Genomic DNA, 18,413 nt, shown 5'->3' with positions numbered 1-18,413 from the left:
TGTATTTTCCCGTTTCACTTATAACTCATTTCCAGGCAAAGATACTTTTGAAAAGTCCAACTTAACTTTGTCTTGGCTGTTCTCAGAGGGAAAGAAAAGCAACCAGAGCAACCAGATCTGAGCAGAAACAGAGGAAAGAGAGCACCTCAAAGGTGGCACCATGGGGGAGGCAGAAAGCCCCCAAAGCACAGGAAGGCAGGGCGGACGGAGAGGGAGGGCAGAGAGAAGCCTTCCCACCCCGAGGTCCCCTCCTTCCCTTGGCATGCAGAACTCAGGCTTCCTGCCACCCTGAGGCTGGGGTATCCAGCCACCCCCGCTCAGTGCCCCTGGTTCCCTCTCAGAGACCCCGCCGATTTTCCTCCCCCTGGGACTTCCCTGTCATGCCCCAGGCACACTCACCAGGTAGGGCACAGTGGCAGCATGATTCTCTCGTCCCCTCCACCAAGACTCAGCCCTGCAGAGGCACAGAGGTCAGGCCGCCTGCCTATCTCCAACCCATTCCACCAGCCTCCCCATCCCCTCCAGCTCTGCCCACCACACACTCCAGTGCCCTCACCTGGGGGCAGCTGCTGAGCGGGCAGTAGGGTGAGCAGCGTGCGGTGAGGTTGTGCAGACACTGGCACACCCTGCAGGGGCCCCCACGCCAGCGTTCCCCGACACGGTGGACCTGGCCCTGATGCTCACACCCCTCACAGGGCTCCGTCTGGCACCTGAGAAGGGAGGGATGTCCCTGGCCTGGTGACGGGGCTTGCTTGGGGTAAACAACTCTCCTGGTTCGCCTGGATTGAGGACTTTCCCAGGACTTGGGACTTTCTGTGATAAAACTGAGGAAGTCCTGGGCAAACTGAGACATTTGGTCACCCTATCAGCCCACTCTGCCCCTACACCTGAGACATTGCAACTGGCCCAGAAGAAGGCCAGGGAAGCAATTTGTACCAGCACTGCAGCCAGCGCCGTGGGTCCCAGAGGGGGCTGGGGAGGCAGCTATGGCAAGAGCCCCCCGCAAGCCTCAGCCCAGGAATTCAAGCTGAGTTTGTGAAGCTGCATCTGCGGGCTCCGTCTACCCACCTTCAAGACCTAGAGGGCATAAAACTAGAAAAGGGAAAGGCCAGGGGTGCCCAAAGAGGTTCCGGGACTCCCGGGATTTAGACGGGTAGGGGCACAGGGCAGGGGTTCCGAATTGGGGATGTGTGGTGGATGTGGAAGGGGCACACAGGAAGCTTCCTAAGTGGGAGGTGGGGTGCGGGTCAAGGTCCCTGCAGGTCCCCCGGTGGGTGGGGAACAGAGCACCTGCGTGCCTTGCGGTGGATGCCACGGCACTGGCGACCTCGGCCGGAGGGGCGGGGGTTGTTGGGGCTCCGGAAGGACCACTGGATGCTCTGGCTTCCACAGGGGCCCAGGCACTCAGCCCAGGGTGACCAGGAGGACCAGCCACAGTCCACTGAGGGAGGGCCAACAGTCAGAGCCTGAAGGAGGTGGTGGATGTGCAGCTGGGCGGTCCAGGGAGAGGACTAGGGACCCCGAGGGAAGGGCCTCACCAGCGCAGTCCGGGTTGAGTCGGCAGCATCGGGGCCATCCGTCTTGGCAGATGCAGAGCCGGCAGTCGGCCTTGATGCGTTGCCCGGGCCAGTAGCGGGCACCGTCCACCAGGCAGGGGCACTGCCGGGGCCACACACACCACCCCTCGCTGCCCAGCACCTGCCCTTCTGGGCACCAGCAGCCTAGAGGGGTCCCAGGGTGAGGCTTCCATGCAGAGGGCTGTTGCCACAGACCCACACCCTGGAGCCAGCACCTGGGCCCAGAGCCCCCTTACCCGGGCTGCCGCAGGGCCGATCAGGTGGGCACGTGACCTGGCCAGATATGTCATCACAGGTCAGTGGGCAGGGGGCACAGGGCTGGAACATCAGCTCCCCAGAGCAGGTGGCATTGGGGCAGCCGTCCTGAGGGCAAGGCTCTGAGAGAAGCCGGAAGCAGAGGTCAGAGGTCAGGAAAGGGAGCTCTGCAGACAGGATGGCCTCCCACCAGCAGCACCATCCTCTCTTCAACTCACTGGTCTGGCGGGTGCTGTGCGGGCCTCCGGGCAGTGCAGCACAGGTGCGGCCCCCATTCTGGGGTGGGTGGCACTGCCGTTGCCGCGTCATGGTGCCCCTGCACGGCTCAGAGCACACAGACCGGGGGACCAGGCGCTCCATTCACCGTCCACTGTGAGGCAGGGGGACAGGGCAGGCAGTGAGGACCATGGGGGAGGGCTGAAGGCCTAGTGGCCTTCTTCTCCCTTCCTCTATCCAGGCCCCACCACCCCAGCCCCTCACCTGGGCAGGCTGCCGTGAAGCAGGCCTGAGACTGGTGCTCAGGCCCTGGGCAGTTCTGTAGCACCAGGAGGCCGAGTGGGGAGCAGCGGCGGCTCCGGCCCTGGCCCCTGGGCCCACACGTCCGGCTGCAGGGCCCCCATGGGCTCCAGGGGCCCCAGGCCCCACAACCCTGCTCTTCTGGGGAGGGGCCCACCTGCCCTGGCCTTCCACAGTCAGGCTGCCCATCACACACCTGGGGAGGGAGTGGGGTCAGGGCTCTTGTGCTGGGAGGCAACATGGCACTGCCGCCTCCTCCACCCACTCCCACCCTCACCAGCTGGAAGCCTATGCAGGTGCCATTGGGGCAGGTGTATTCTGGGCAGGGAAGCCCTGTCCTGTTGGGGCCTCCCAGGGCTGGCAGCCCCCCTGGGAAAGAAGAGGAGAAAAAACACAGTGAGCGGGGGGTGCGAGCTGTGTCCCAGGCCCAGCCAGCGGGGCCTCCCTCAGGGAACAAAGCATCCTCACCGCAGTCCAGCTCGTCCTCGCCGTGGGGACAGTCTGGGATCCCATCACAGAGCTGCTCAGGGGTCAGGCACAGCCCCGGAGCCACACCACAGGGAAAGAGGCCAGGGCACGGAGGCAGCTGGGTGGAGCCTGCGGGCACCGTGAGATGTGTCCTGCTCCGCTCCCGTCCCTTCCTGCCCTCTCCCTGCAGAGGGGCAGGAAGGCGGGTGGGAGGCGGCCAGACAGGCCAGCCTGGGAGGAGCTGGGGGGCCTGTGGACAGCTCCCTATAGGGGGAGGTAGACAGGACCTGAAGGGCTGGCTTGCAGTGACACAAAGGGTCTGCTCAGGTCTGGTGGGGAAACGCTGAGGGCGGGATCCCTCCAAAGAGACACACTCCTCATCCCCGCAGAGCCTCTGCCCACCCTCTTATCCCTTCTTGGCCAAGTGTGGGGAAAGACAAAGCCCCTTTCTTCGCTCCCCTGGGCCTAGGTGGGAGGGTAAAAACTTTTCAAATAAAGTTTCACGAAAAAGATCAAAGGAACGCAAACGTGGCCCAGCCTCGGATGCCCCCAAACCTAAATCACTCTAGCTGCCGCGCCCACCTGTGCCTCAGGAGGCGAAGGTGGGGATGGCGCTCGGGAAGAGGTGGGCCCGCCGGCTTGGCCAGGGGGCGGCGCATGGCCGGGGGCGCGGGAGCCTCACCGCAGGCGTCGGGGCCCTCGTCCGAGCCGTCGGGACACTGCCGCACGCCGTCGCACAGCTGCTCGGGGGACACGCAGTGAGGGCCGCGGGCGCAGGGCGCGTGGTGCGGCGCGCAGGGCCCTCCGCAGCCGCGCTCGTCGCTGCCGTCGGCGCAGTCTTCCTCCTGGTCGCAGCGCCAGCCCCGCGGGGCGCACTCGCCGCTGCCGCACCGAAACTCGAAGGGGCCGCAGGGTGGCGCTGCAGGGAGCGTCCGCGCTGGATCCTCTGCCGGCGAGCGCCCTCCCACCCCCAACCGCGCCCGGGTCAGTCCTTCCACCTCCGCCGCTGCTCCCCTCCCTGGTCCAAGTCCCTTGGCCATTTCCTGGGCCTGGCCCTAACCCACCTGCAGCCCCTTCCCGAGAACAATCCCTCTGCATTTTGCTGCCCGGTTGGTTTTCCCAAAGCTCTCCCCTGGGCCAAGAATTTCCATGAGACTCCCTGCAGCTGGGAGGGAGGCCTTGAACGCCAGGAAAGAGTGTAGACTCTTTCAAACGCCCTCCACTTCATTCATTCCAGCGTCTTCGGGTGTCTCCCACTGCGCCCTGCTCCTTCCCATCCCAGAGCAGCGCCACAAATGCCTCTCTCTGAGGTTTCCATGCCCCTCTCCCCCAGGCTTCTGGCCACCAGCTTTCCCACCTCTTCCCTCCAGGAGACTCACCAGGGCTGGCGCTGGCCAGAGGACTTGACGCAGTGTCCAGGGAGCCAAGGGAGGGGCCAGGCAAGGTGCTGGCAGGAGGCGTGGGCAGAGAAGGTAGGGGGCAGTGTCCCGGCCCCTCATCGGCTCCATCTGGGCAGTACCAGACTCCGTCACACAGCTGGATGGCCCCCAGCCAGGTGCCATCGACACAGGACACCTCCCCGGGGACGCAGGTCACCTGCCCTGCAGCCAGAAAAGAAGAGCTGGCTCTGGGGCACTGCCCTGTGCTCTTACTGTTTGGGATGCCCCAACTCCCACACCCTCAGGACCAACTTCATAGCAGGAACCTGGCAAAGGAGGGGGGAGGTGAAGTCGGGGCTCTTGAGGAGATGGGCCTTGCGGGAGGGAGTGCTGGGTGGGCTGGCGTCCAGGGCGGGGACAACTCACCCAGACAGGACTCCTCATCGGCGGCGTCCGGACAGTCAGGATGCCCATCGCAGAGCAGGGCCGGCGGCAGGCAGCGTCCATCGGCACAGGCCAGCAAGCCCTGGGGGCACGGACAGCTCTGCTCATCCGTGCCATCTCCACAGTCATCCTGGCCGTCACAGAGCAGGGCCAGGGGCAGGCAGTGGCCGGAGCTGCAAGTCATCTGCCCCTCCCCACAGCCTGGGGCGGCACAACCTAGCACGGGGCAAGCAGGCAGGCTCAGGACGCTGCTGTAGGGGCCCAGAGAAGCCCTGAACCCCAGAGGGGCCAGAACACCCTCCCTTCCCCTCATCCCTCCAGGCCACAGGCAGCCCCTGGCAATGGGAGCAGCAGCTAAAGAAGCCACTCCAGGACAGCTGCCTTGGCCCCAGGAAATTCAGTTACATGTGCAAGGACTGACCAACCCTGTCGCTTCCACGCATGGGCAAAGACACTCACCCTCCTCATCAGAGCCATCGCCACAGTCGTCCTGGTTGTCACAAAGCCACCCATGGGGCACACAGTGCCCATTCTCTTGGCACAGGGCCTCTCCCTCTGCACAGGCAGGCACAAGCCCCTCACAGTGGCCACCGTCACCCCCACAATGCCATTGACCTTCCTGGCACGTGCTGAGCACACAGCGTCCTGGGATCAGCCACAGGCTGGGCTTGGCCCAGTGCTCCTTCTATAGGTCCCCCTCAAGATGACTGGTGAGTGCACCAGTTCCCGCAGTCCTTTTGCAGCACAGACCCCGGCGGGAAGGAGTTGCGGCCCCACTCACAGGGGCAGGAAGCTGGCTCCAAGCAGGCTCCTCCTGAGGTCACAGAGTGCAGGGCTCAGAGCAAAAGGGCACAGTGGCCCCTTCCCAGTCTCAGTGCCCCTCCCCTCTGCCCTTTGTCACTCTACACACCGTGCAGCAGAGTCCCCTCGGGGCAGAAGCAGCCCTCCACACAGGCCACCACCTGGCAGTGCCACCCGGGCTCAGGATGCTGCTCATGGCAGGTGGGGGGACATGTGGGGCCACAGGCCTCATATACCTGTCCCCCTTCACACTGCAGGGCTGGGTGGAGAGGAGAGAGCCTTGGATCACTGAGGCACAAGGGCAAAACGATGCAACCACACCAGGCTGGCTGGCCAAGGTGACCACCATGGAGGGCACAGGGTGTCTGGTGTAGACCTTGGGCAAGACCCCCCAGGCCGATGTGTACCATGTCAGCTCTACTTGGCAGCCGTTCTTGCATATATGGCTTATCTAGAAAAGTGTCTGGCACAGAGTAAGCACTCGATGCACAGTTTGCCCTTGAATGAATAAACGGCCGTCTTGTGGGACAGGAGAAGCTCTTTCAAGAAGCTGAGCCTGTGGCAGTGGCAGGATTTAGCATTGGGGACTGAGGGCGGGGCACACTCACGGCAGAGCTCCTGGCTACGCCAGCGCACGTGGTGCCCATGCCGGGCACACTCATCTGCATAGGTGGCAATGGCCGAGCAGAGGCACTCACAGTCACCCCCTGAGTTGCAGCTGTGGGAGGAAGCATTCAGTCCCGGCACCCCCACCTCTACCCCACTCCAGGTTGGCCCCTCCTTACCCACAGGCGTCATACAGGCACCACTCATAGTGCTGCTGCGGGGGAACTTCTGCGTGGCATGATGCGAAGAGCGGCTGCAGCAGCGCCCCACAGCGGGCCCGAGCCCAACCAGCCCGGTGTGTGTTCATCTGCAGGCACAGGGTGGCGTCTCCAGCACAGTGGACCAGCGGACACCCTCCCCAGCCCTGCCTCTGGGAACCTCCCTTCCTGCTTTCCCGCCCGCACTCACCGTGCAGGGGTGTGGCAGGTCTTCTGGCTCAGGACAGAGGGGGCTGAGGCGCCAGGAGTGGGCGGCCAGTTCAGCTGTGGGCTCCAGGACGCCCTGGCGGCTCCGCAGATCATTACTGGCATCTCCATCAAAGTCACCACACAGCCCAGCCACGCGACCATGGAACTGAGGGGACAGTTGCACCAGGACCTGAGTCCCTGGTGGCAGCATGGTTAAAAGTGACCCCGCCAGCCCTTATCTGGGCCAGAAGACCCAGGGTCTGTTTTACCACCACCAGGTGCCACCCCCACCAGGGGGTATGGTTACCTCTTTTGTGGGGGGATGATTGGTGATGATAAATGAAGAGACCTATATTTAGGGGGCTCAAGGTAGGAATTAGGAGCCTATTTTCCTAACTAACACCAAGCCAAGGGCTGAGGGGGAGAGAAATTCTCCATCAGGTCAGATTCCGGGAAACCAGACTCCAGGATGGACTGTGAGGCCCAGCAGCACCAGCCTCGGTGGCGGCAGGCTGGGAGGGTGGCCCAGCGGCTCAGAGCCAAGTCCATATGGGGGTTATCTGGGTTTCCCTCAGTTCCACAGAAGCAGTTAGATATAACATATAAGCCAACTGCTTATATGGGTGATGGGAAGTTAGGAGATTTATTTTCATTTCGCCTTTCTAAAACTTGGTATTTTCTCAATGTTTCCCTTGGTGTGGAAGGATTGCTTTCATAGTGATGAAAAAGATAATTATGAAAACCTAATTTTAAACAAATTTTTTTCTCGCTCTATTGCCCAGGCAGAGTGCAGTGGGGTGATCACAGCTCACTGCAGCCTTGACCTCCCAGGCTCAAGCAATCTTCACATCTTACCTCCCAGGTAGCTGAGATTTCAGATGCGCACCACCGTGCCCAGCTAATTTTTGTATTTTTTGTAGACAGGGAGTCTTGTCATGTTCAACCCAGGCTAGTCTCAAAGCCCTGGGCTCAAGGGATCTGCTCGCCTCAGCCTCCCAAAGTGCTGGGATTACAGTTGTGAGCCACTGCACCTGGCCAAAAACCTAATTTGGAAACTCGGACCTCTTGCATGGACTGGGAGGTAGGGGTGGCGCTGGGTTGGGCATGGGGCAGGGCAAGTGCCAGCCAGGTAGGGAAGTAAGGTGAGAGCTCAGGGTCCTAGCCTGGCTGTCAGCTTAGCTCTCAGCCTGGAAATCTGCCCTGTGGAGGTGTCAGGGGCTCAGTGGAGGGAGACCAGGAGGAGGGAGGGTCAGGTGTTGGGAGAAAGAAGTTGGGGTGAGTCCAACCCTATGGTGCTAAGGCGGGGCACAGGTCCAATGGTTGAGGGAGGGCAGGGGCCTGACCTCCATCCCAGAGCAGGGTGAGGCCCAGGCGGGTGGAGAGCAGCAGGAAGAGGCCAGCACGACGCAGGCTCAGCCCGGGGCCTGTGTAGACCTTGGGGGGCGTCACGCTCACCCCATTCACCGTCACTGCCCGGCCTGTACAGGAAGAAAGGCATTCAGGCCCAGCCTGGAGGAAAGGGTCCTCCAGATCCTCATGAGGCTCTCTAGCTCCCCCGTCCAGCCCTTCTTTTGCTTCTCTACCTGTGTGACCTTGGGCACGTCATTAGACTTCTCTGGGACTTAATTTCTGGGAGCCTTCTGGTATTGAGTCCCAACCAAGAGGAGAGGCACCAACCCCATGGCATGGAGGGCAGCCAAGCCCAGTAAGGAGCTGGCCAGCAGTGAGCAGACACAGGGAACCCCACCCCTGCCCACCTTGCACAGCTGGGAAGCCATACAGGTGTGCCCCTCCCTGGCAATGTCACCCTTCAATGTTGCAGCCACCTCTGAGGATGTGCACAACAGTGCCCTCCAGACGCACGGCCAGCGCTTTGGTGCAGGTGAGACCGCTGGCCCCACAGGGCAGGTTCTGGGCAGAGACTGTGAATAGGCCACTGGCCTCTCCCACCAGCAGATACTCGCAGGCCCCAGGATAGGTGAAGGCCAGTCCGTCAAATGTCACATAGTGGGGGGCGCCTGATGCCTGGCACCGCCCACTGCACCGCTGGCCTGTGCAGTGCCACTGCCGGCCCTGGCACACGCTATGGGCAAGGTGGGGGAAACAGAGTCACTGAGGATAGGGCCCTGGGGGCTGGATCCAGGGAAGGCAGCTGGTCCAGGTTCCAGGCAATTTCAGCAGCCCTCAGCGTGGTGGGGTCCTGCAGGGTTCCCTTGGCCCAGGCCAGTCTGGATACCCCAGCCCCCACCACCCCGACCCCTTCTGGTGGAGGGAAGGATGATGTGTGGGGAGCCATGGGCCACAAGGTCAAAGGGTTAGAGGTCACGGCAGCTGGGCATACCAAACGTTGCAGTCTTCCTGGATGGTGGCATTGGGCAGGTACCACTGCCCACTGTGACAGCAGGGACAGAAGTCAGGAGGCACACAGCGCTCGTCCTGGGCAGAGGGCAGGGACAAAGGGCACCATGTAGGGGTGCGAGGGGAGCAGGGCAGTGCCCTGGCTTAAGGAAGGCCATCCTGTTCCCCCACGCAGCTTCTTCTTGGACTCACCAGCAGCACCGTGCCTGGTGGACAGACACAGCCATCAGTACTGCCTGCAGGGCAGGAGTGATTGGCGCTGGGGCTGTCACAGGTGAGGAGACAGGCACCAGGGGCATAGACAAGCTCCCTGGGGCAGAATGCCCGCTGTGAAGGGCAGTGGCGAGCTGTGCAATTCCAGAGGCCCCTTTCCTGGCAGATGCTGCAGGAGGTTGAGAAGGAGTAAGAGGCAAGTCCGAGCTTCCAGGAACCTGGTCTGACCTGGTGAGAATCTCAGGAACCCAGACACTGGGTACCCAGGTGTCCAGATCCCATCATGTTGAGTGAAAACCCAGCCCTGATGCTGGAGACCTGAGCATCTCAGCTCCCAACACTCAGTCATCAGCACAGGGAGTTGGGCTGTTTCCAGCACCCTGACATGCCTGGGATAGACATTGTCACCCTTTCTGTCCTGGCTCCAATAGGGCCATCCTCCAGGCTCTGGAGCAGGACAGAGATATTGAACCACCCTACTCCCAGCCCAGGTAGGAGAGGGATTGCATTGAAGCCTGCAGATCCATAACCTGCCTTCACTTCACTTCTCGTGAACAAGCTGTGTGACCCTGCAAGCTGTTTAGCCTATCTGAGCCTCAGTTTCCTCATCTGCAAAATGGGAACAATTTTTCCACTTCTTACTTTATGAGGTTATGATAGGAAAGTAAAACTAGATAAAATGATGCACACGAAAGTGCTTTATGGACCCTAAAGTGCCCCACGACCGAGGGGAAGTGATCAGCACTCTGTCACCCCCAGCATGCACGCTGCGACCAACAAGGCTGCACCCCACCCGTTATCTCCCAAGCTACCTCTTCATCCCCACATTCTTCCTCTTGCCCCAAAGGTCGCTGCCCTCACCAGCGGTTGCACTCCTTCATGGTGGCACTGCCAGGGGCATAGCGACGGGCTCCGAGCTGGCAAGAGCACAAGCTGGGGGGCACACACTGGCCCTCAGGGTCCCACAGCAGCCCCAGAGGACAGTTACAACCAGCCACACAGCTGCCCAGCTCTCCACAGTCCTCTGGTTCCCCGCAGTGTTGACCGCATGCTGGGGCACACTCTCGGTACTCCTGGCCACCAGGACACATAACAGCTGGGCACAGGGACACACACAGGTCAGGGGCATAGCCACCACTGGCTCTCTCCACCCCCTCGGAACCCCACAGCCCACACCCCCTGTGCCTTTGCAGGAAGAAAAGCCCGGCAGTCTGCCAAGGGTAGAGATGCACCCTGGGCCCCTAGCCATTCCTGGAAGGGGGATGGGCTAGGGAGGAGGGGAGGAGCCTGGGTGGGGTTGGCTGGGCTGAGCGAACTTACGGCAGAGGGTCTGGTTCCTCCAGGGAGGTGAGGCACCTTCCTGGGCACAGCGACGCGCATAGGCAGACAGCACCGGGCACAGGCAGTCACTGCCGGGATCACAGCCAGTCACTGCCGGGATCACAGCCACACACGGCTGCCAGGCAGCGCAGATAGAATGGCTCTTTGTCCACCAGCCTGTGGCATTCCTTGGGAGGAGATGGGGAAATGGGTCAACTTCTCCTCCACGGAGTCTACATCCCCTTGGTCCCCAATACCACCTCTGGGCTTGTCTGGTCTCCCTTGATCCTCCCAAGAGCCCAGGTGGAGGGCAGGGCAGGTGTTGGCCCATCTTACAGATGTGGGAGGAGCCCAACCCAGCTACCTGGAAGACAGAGCTGTGCAGGATGGCACAGGCTGCCTCTGCGAAGGCGTGGCGCTGGGAGTGGGTGGTGCAGGGAGACAGCAGGGCACTGTCCCCAGAGGGGCATCTTCCCTTGCCGGCCACCTGGAACTTGCTAGCAAAGGCAGCAATGCTAGTTTCCACATCTCCGGCTGGTGTCAGGAAGTCGTCCTGCTGGTTCTGGGTGAAGGTACCACACAGACCCTGCACCTGGGCCACAAGCACGCATGTAAGACAGCCGAATGCAGTCCCACCGCACCCTTGCTCCCCCACACAGCCGCCTCACTGGCACACCTGGTGGGCATGGCGGGGGTCCAGGGTGATGTAGGCTGCAGGGTCAGACAGTCCCCAGAGCACCTGGGCCCCAGGCCAGCGCAGCAGCAGAAAGGCAGAGGAAGCTCGGCGCACACTGAGGCCCTCAGCGCCAATCCAGGGCAAGTCCACATCCTGCCCATTGACCAGCACAGCTCCTGGAACAGGGGTTCTGATGGTGGGGGTGGGGCACGTGGAAGGATAGGGCTGCGATAAGGGAAGGAGCTTGGGTGGGAAGTAGGAAGTCCCATGTCAGGATGGGCTGCTGGGGACAACTAGAGTGTCCACCTGAGCTCCCTACCCCTGCGGCCCAAGGACTACCCTTGGCACACAGATTTTCCAGTCCCTCACCCTCATGGTCAGTGTGTGGGAGGAGCTAGATGGCGAGCCAGGAGCTGGTTGGGGAGGGTTGGAGGGACCCTGCTGAGTGGCCTGCCCGGTCTGGTCATGCCTCAAGGCCTTTCAAGCTCTCATAGCTGCATGACTTGTATCTGACCCCAGGACAGGGCAGAAGATGCCTCGGAACATCTCCTCAGGACTCTGTATGTCTGCTTCAGAGATGAGAGGGCCGGGGAAGTTGAGGCAGTGTGCTTAGGTGCAGGAGGCTGGGGAAGAGTGTTTGGACTCCAAAGCCATAGGGTAGTGTGGAGGAGGAGCAGTGACAGGAGGCCTGAGACTGCCTCAAGAGTGCAGAGCAGAGGCTACCTGAGTCCCTGAGCTGGATGTGGGTGTCCTCCAGGGAGACGGAGATGGCGTGGAGGCAGCTCCCAGCGTCGCAGGCCCCATGCTCCAGTAGGATCAGTAGCTGTCCCTTCACATAGTCCTGGGGCGGGCAGGGGGAATTCAGTGGGGCCCGGCGGGCCGACCCTCTCCGGAGAGGCTTCTGGAGACCTTCCCTACAGAACACCTTCAGCACGCACCTGGAGGCAGCTGCCCACCTTCCGGCCAGGCAGACTCTCTGCCAGGTAAGGGGCTTCGTCCTCACCATGGGCCGCATGCGTGGATGTCTGTGTGTATGTGTGTGCAGGGCCATGGATGTGCACATAGGTGTCATGTGGAGGTGTGTGTGCATGTTTGTATGTTCACGAGTGTGTAGGTAAGTGCGTGTCTGCACGTTGGGGTGAGATGACTCCTCTCTTTCCTCCTTATGGATATGTATGTTCTCCCGTGTGTGTGCATGTATACACACATGCTAAATCTACATGCACATACATGAGTGTGTGTCATGTGTATGTCTGTTTGTGTCTGTCTGTAAGTGTGTACATGGGTGCATGTATATGTGTGTGGATGCATACAAGTCTCTGTGTGTTGGTGTATAGCCTGTATGTGTCTGTGTGTACACATGCAGATCTCTGTGTTGGTTTGTAGCCTGTGTGTGTGTGTGTGTGTGTGTGTGTGTGTGTGTGTGTGTGTTTGCATGCACATGTGTGCGCTCACATGCAGATTTCTGTGTTTTGGTGTGCAGCCTGTGTGTGTGTGAGTGTGTGTACACACATGCATCTTTGACTGTGTTTGCTGGGGGAGATGGCTGTCCTCTTCCCTCCCCATGGACAGGCACAGCCTCTGTGAGGACTGTGCTCCCAGGACCTCCTCACCCCATCACCACTTATGAGAGGAGTGGGAATGGTCCAATAGTTCAATGGAGAGATCACTCAGGGGACCCCAGATGATTGGGAAAATCGTGGCCTGCACCTGAACTTTGAGAAGTGAGCTCACTTCATTGGGGGAGGTTTAGGGCGGGAGCAGGGCCTCTTATTTCCCCTGAGGTTGTTTTGCATGAAGTAGTCTGTAACAAACTCAGCCCATCCCATCTGTGAGAGACAGGACTGAAGATGGGTTTTGGTTAGTGGCCCCGGGCTGAGTGGTGATGACAGAGGGACTTTCACAGGGAAGCTGGAGAGGAGGTGAGAACCCAGCAGGAGGTCTCGAGGCCTGTGACAGCCATGCCCCCAGTGTTGGTTCTCCCTTGGCCTTTCCTGGGAAGACTCTGGGTTTTGCTTATTTATTTAGGGGTTTCCTTACAGTCAGCCCCACTGTGCCCTCTAGGAGGGCCCCTACTGTGGCAGAGTGCCACCCCAGCAGACCGTCCTCTGCCCACCTGCACCAGGCTGTAGCGGCAACCTTGACCACCCCGGAAGGAGTAGCTCCGCCCATCGAAGGTGAGGTAGTGCCCGTCCCCACCCACGGCACACTCGGCGGGGCACAGGGCCTGGGCACAGTGCCAGCGGCCATCCCTGCACACGCTATGGGCACATGGGTGAGACAGTGAGCTCTGGCATCAACTCCACCCTGAGGGGGTGGAGATGACCCCTGAGCTGGAGGTGACCCCCCAAAAACCCCTGTTCCTCCCCTCCCGTGGAAGCCCCTCCTGCTGAAGGGGTAGAGGTCAGCCGGCAAGGCCATCAGCCATGCCAGCAGCAGTCCCAGTCTCTGAGAGGAAGACCCAGAATGGGCTGGAGGCTTAGGGGAAGCAGGTTGAAGAGAAGGGAGGGATCCGAGGGCACCACCTGGCCACCAACCCCCAGCATGGCTCAAGGACCCACCAGGGGTTACACAGCTGGCGCACGGTGTCACCGGGTGCATAGCGCTGGCGGCGGTAGTAGCAGGGGCAGCGGGCAGCAGGCACACAGAGGGTGCCATTCCAGAAGAGGCCTCGCGGGCACTCACAGCCACTCACACACTCTTCCCTGCAGGACTCCTCCTCTCCCTGACCCACCGCCTCGCAGCTGGGTGGGCAGAGGGAGACGCAGTCGGAGTAGAGCTGGCCCCCGGGGCACAGGCGCTCTGTGGGCACAGGAGTGAGCTGTAGTCCCCTGCCAGACCCCAGTCAATCCCACAGGGTGGGGAGCCCCTCAGTCAATCCTGCAGCGGGGGGAGGCCTGAGCAGTACCGCAGAAGCCAGGCTTCCTCCAGCGAATGTGGATGTGCCGCCTGGCACAGGCCTGGACATAGCTGGCAAAGGTGGCACAAACAGCCTGCTGCCACCCCTCTTGCCCACTGCCTGCCATGGCCCCTGCGCAGTAGGCAAAGAGACAGGCCTCGTGGTACTCAGCAGGGGAAACCTGCAGGAAAGGACGGCCCCTCAGCAAACAGCCAGCACCCCCTACCTCCTGCTTCCATCACTCCATAACTTATAACCAAATGGATCGGCCCCAGAAGGGACCTCAGAGATCACATATATGAGTGGGCCATTTCCCAGAGATAAAGCCAAGGATGGAGAGGTGGGGGTTTGACAGATGGCCCAAAGTAACCCACAGGCAGGGCCAGACCAGCTTGCTGACACTTCTCTATCACCTTCCCTTGGGTGCCAGACACCACCCCCACCCCACCCATACCTGGGCATGGCACTGCCCGAATGGACCTTCCAGCAGCTGATGGCACACGTCCTGGGCTTCAGCCCTCAGGTGGCCAGGTTCTACATCTGCGTCTGTGAGCCCCAGGGGGCCGTCACAGCCCTGGGCCACCTCCACTGCATCCAGACACCCAGGCTGCAGACAAAGGCCATCAGGTCAGGTGGCAGTGATGAGGGACGTTAACCAGGACCCCAGAAAAATGCCTCCTGCTCTCACACAGCACCAGGGCCCCACCTTCAGGCCCACCGCCCACATCCCGGGGCTGGGGAGAGAGGCGAGGTGGCAGCCCCACGCTGGGCTGCAGTGGTGGGGATAAATGACTAACTGGTTCACCAATGCTGGCCTCAGATGGCTAGTTCACAGCAGGCAGCCGGGCTTTCTGTGGGACCCCAAGGCCTGCCCTCTGCCCTGAGGATCTGGGAGAGGGCCAGTCCCTGTCCTAGGGAACAGGCCAGCGATGAAACTGGGACAAGGGCTTGGAGGTGCAGGAGTCAGAAGCCAGCCTGAAAAGCTGGGAATGGGCAGGCAGCTGGGAGGGAGGGGCCCCAGTGGCAGCCTCACCTCCGAGCCAGGGAGCCTCCAGGAATTTCCAAAGGTGGCTGCTAACATGGCCAGCCCTCCGCCTGGCTCCATGAAGTCATCTGAGAAGGGGTGAGGCAGGGGTGCTGGGTCTAGGGTCTCCGGTCTTCCCTTCCCTGCTACACCAGCAACCAACCACACCCCACTTACCCTCTGGCCAGCCATTGTAGAGCCCACAGAGGCCTTGTGTCTGTCCCCAGAGCTCGTGGTCCACAGAGATGGAGATGGAGCCAGTCCTGTCCAGCCGCACCACGACCCCCAGGCCCCCTGACAGCACCAGCCAGTCCCCCAGCCATTGCAGGCTCAGCCCTGGGCACAGAAAGAGGTCACTTGCCCCCTGCAGCCACAATTCTCACCCTTCCCACTACCACAGCTGGGCTCAGCTACCCAGGGATGGAAAGGAGAAGAGAAATAACTCACACAATTCTCACATTCTAGAGAGCTCTGCACTTTATACCAAAAGTATATGCTTTACAGCAGAGTGATTGATTTCCATCACAGCTCCCTTTGAGGAGCTCATGAAAGTTGCAGACGCTCTCTGGAGAGAGTAAACTTCAAGTGAACTATGAAACACACGTGCACGTGCACACACATGCATGCACACATACATGCACACACTACACCCATGCACACACAGGCATACATGCAGGAAGCTCACCCCCACCTCACCCTGCAGCCCAGCCAAGACAAAGGTTCTGTTAGGAGAGCTTCCCATTGCTTAGCACCAAAGTGCTACCTCACAGCACTCCTCTGAGGCTGGCAGGGAAACTGAGGCTCGGGCAGTTAGGTAGAGGGACTTGTCTGAGCTGGTGCTGTGAGAGTTTGGTGGGGGTAGTTGCAGAGGGTCGGGACTAGGCCTGGTTCCTCCTGGCCCCTCACTGGCTCTGCGCTTCAGTGCCTCCCAACAGCAATGACTGGGGGCCCACTGTGGGATCATTCCCAAACAGCCCCCTGCTCCTTTTCTGACCCTGCCTGGAGGGTGGAGAGACTGTCAGAGGAGCACGTGGGGGCCTGGGCAGCCTCTTGCTCCCCCAGTGCTCTCACCGTGGAGCAGCCAAGACTGCCCTTCAGGTACCAGCTGCCCCTTCACAGATACATTTCCAGCCTGGATCAGCACCTCCTCAGGTCCCATAGTCACCTGGACCTTGAGGAGATGCAGAGTGGAAAAGGGGGCTGGGGCTCTCTTCCTCCCCTGTCCAGCCTCCTCCCTGTGGCTGCCCCATCTCCCTCCCTCACCCGCTCACAGTGTCCAGGCTGGGGGCAGCGGTCCCCGGGTGTTAGGTGGACAGCCCAGGTGGAGTCCGCAGCACCCGCCAGCAGGTAGGTGCAGCGGCCCAGGAAGTGATAGTGGCGGCCATCAAAGGTGCGGTAGTGGAAGCCCGACCAGGAGGCACAGGTGGCCGAGGGACGCTGGTGCTGGCTCCAGAGCTGGCCCACAGCCCCTGCCAGGGGCTGCAGGAGGGCTGGAGAAGAGGCACTGCCTGGGAGAGACACACCAACTGTGAGCCTCTGAGTGTGAGGCAGAGGTGAAGGGTGAGGACACAGGGCTCCCGGCACAGCGGGAGGCAGGCAGACAGGACATGGTCACTCTAGTGGGCCAGGGAGCCAGTATGGGCCCTGTAGAAGGGCCCAGAGCACAAGAACTCCACATGGGAGTGCCTGGGGAGGCGGAAGGGGTGATGGCCAGGACTGTGCCTGTCTGGCAGGCTGGAGTCTGTGGACCCACCTGGCAGGTGTCGGCTGGAGCAGCTGAGGCAGCCCTGGGAGCTGCCATCCCACCAGCTTCGTCCCCAGGGCCGGGCGCAGCACTCCTCCAGGCTTCCTGCTGAGGCATTAGCTGAGCCTGCCTGTAGCTGGCACTGCCACATGGCAAAGCAGTGGCCTTCAGGACTGGCTTTGGCAAGGGCTGCGGTAGGTGGGGAGAATGGGGCAGACCCAGGCAGTGAATATGGGGTAGCCTGGAGCTCTCAGCCCAGCCCTGGTTCTCTGCCTGAAACCACAGATCTGAGCTAGCATCCCCTGCCCAGGACTCCCAGAAGGTATCGCGTCCCCAAACGCACTCAGGTGCTTACCCTCAGTGCAGTGGGCGCCCCCCCAGCCTGGGCAACAAGCCCTCACTGTCCGGTTCCACTTGGCAGGCCGGGTTTCTGGAGATCTGCACCCACCAAGCAGGTGGAAACGGGGAGGAGATGTTAGCATTCAGCCCAGTCCCACCCTGGGGAGGCCTGGGGACATTCAGTTTTGTCAGCTACTCTAATCACATCATTTCCCTGGCCTTAATTTCCCCACATACAAAGTGAGAATAATGTTGGGAGGGCAGACCACGGGGATTGGGAGCGGGGGTTGGGTAGAAGGAGCAGGCTTCGGGCCTCTCCCTGTCCTGCCCACCGTAGCGCGCACTCACCCCCCACCCTAATCTCACACGCTCCACCCTTCTCCAGGCCCACTGCAAACCTACTTCCCAAATGCCTGCTTCCTCCAGAGCCTCCCCACTCTCAGGATGTCCGGCCTGTCACTCCTTTCCTGCCTGGCAGACAGCCCAGGCTCTCACCCTTACTCACTTGTAGATAGGACAGAGCCCAGGCGCTGGGGACCGGGTAAGCCCCGAGCGGCCACTCCAGGGCAGGTCCAGCCGCCAGCCCAGGCGGCTGTAATGGTCAAGGCTGGCACAGGGTACCAGGTCCTCCTGACGGGGTGCTAATTCCTCCTCCACACGGATGGTCTCTGTTCACTCACACCACCGCCTGCCCATGATGGGGAACCACAGCTGCTGCCACCATTCCCTCTGTCACCAAAAGCCCTGTCCTATGACACCACTCCCAGGGGTGGTTATTGAAGTAAGGAGGATGCTAAGGTAGGGAGAGACACTCATGGGAAGTGGCGGGGGTGGAGGGAGGACCCCGGGGGTGGGGGGCATGGAGTCTGATGCCCCAGAGGGTCCCTGGGCATGCGGCAGAAGGAGGACCCTTGTCAGAGGGGTCCAGGGTGGGCTGCTTACCCGTCAGCCAGGGCCCACGCCATCCCAAAGAGGAGGGCAGGGAGTAGCATGGTGCCCTCACCCCCGGGACACCTTTGGGGAACGTGAGGCTTGGGCTCAAGAGAGGCAATGCTGCAGAGGGGGCAGAGAGGCCAGCGGTGCTCTCTCCTGCCCCAAGCAGCCTCCCCGCAGCCCAGTGGCCAGTTCTGGGGGCTGGGGGGGCTTTATTCCAGTCTCATGCCCCAGGGCACCAGCTGCCCACAACCGGATTGGACCTGCCACACCAGCCCCTCAGAGGCCAGCTCTCCCTGGAAACAGTCTCCTTCCTGTCCCCTTCCAGTACATCTGTTTCCCTTTGTGTGTGTGTGTGTGTGTGTGTGTGTGTGTGTGTGTATTTTCACACTCTCAGGCACTACCACAAATTAACATGGGGCTCTGGGCAAGCCACCCTCCCTTTCTGGGCCTC

At 61.2% G+C, this 18,413-nt stretch overlaps 1 pseudogene across 1 annotated transcript in view; it reads right to left on the bottom strand.

The window, feature by feature from the left end:
• Positions 1-18,018, bottom strand: part of SSPOP (SCO-spondin, pseudogene) — a 57,396-nt pseudogene extending 39,378 nt beyond the window's left edge. The window contains exons 1-39 of the transcript XR_008626026.1: positions 17,969-18,018; positions 17,532-17,699; positions 17,043-17,125; positions 16,697-16,876; positions 16,207-16,451; positions 16,015-16,114; positions 15,121-15,279; positions 14,953-15,032; positions 14,374-14,526; positions 13,929-14,100; positions 13,582-13,822; positions 13,137-13,281; positions 11,744-11,861; positions 11,021-11,196; positions 10,709-10,936; positions 10,345-10,532; positions 9,886-10,120; positions 9,004-9,193; positions 8,795-8,889; positions 8,280-8,536; positions 7,797-7,931; positions 6,455-6,651; positions 6,226-6,353; positions 6,049-6,158; positions 5,550-5,699; positions 5,360-5,453; positions 5,099-5,268; positions 4,622-4,855; positions 4,196-4,417; positions 3,499-3,735; positions 2,817-2,945; positions 2,626-2,717; positions 2,313-2,544; positions 2,051-2,202; positions 1,814-1,954; positions 1,539-1,721; positions 1,291-1,441; positions 557-710; positions 400-454 (exon numbers count right to left, since the gene is read on the bottom strand). The product of XR_008626026.1 is annotated as an SCO-spondin, pseudogene (transcript). The remainder of the gene's footprint in view (positions 1-399; positions 455-556; positions 711-1,290; positions 1,442-1,538; positions 1,722-1,813; positions 1,955-2,050; positions 2,203-2,312; positions 2,545-2,625; positions 2,718-2,816; positions 2,946-3,498; positions 3,736-4,195; positions 4,418-4,621; positions 4,856-5,098; positions 5,269-5,359; positions 5,454-5,549; positions 5,700-6,048; positions 6,159-6,225; positions 6,354-6,454; positions 6,652-7,796; positions 7,932-8,279; positions 8,537-8,794; positions 8,890-9,003; positions 9,194-9,885; positions 10,121-10,344; positions 10,533-10,708; positions 10,937-11,020; positions 11,197-11,743; positions 11,862-13,136; positions 13,282-13,581; positions 13,823-13,928; positions 14,101-14,373; positions 14,527-14,952; positions 15,033-15,120; positions 15,280-16,014; positions 16,115-16,206; positions 16,452-16,696; positions 16,877-17,042; positions 17,126-17,531; positions 17,700-17,968) is intronic.
• Between the last annotated feature and the right edge of the window lie 395 nt (positions 18,019-18,413).

The sequence above is a fragment of the Pan paniscus genome, chromosome 6, assembly GCF_029289425.2.
Source record: "Pan paniscus chromosome 6, NHGRI_mPanPan1-v2.0_pri, whole genome shotgun sequence".
Lineage (NCBI taxonomy): Eukaryota > Metazoa > Chordata > Mammalia > Primates > Hominidae > Pan > Pan paniscus.
This window is presented reverse-complemented; position numbering and strand designations above follow the sequence as displayed.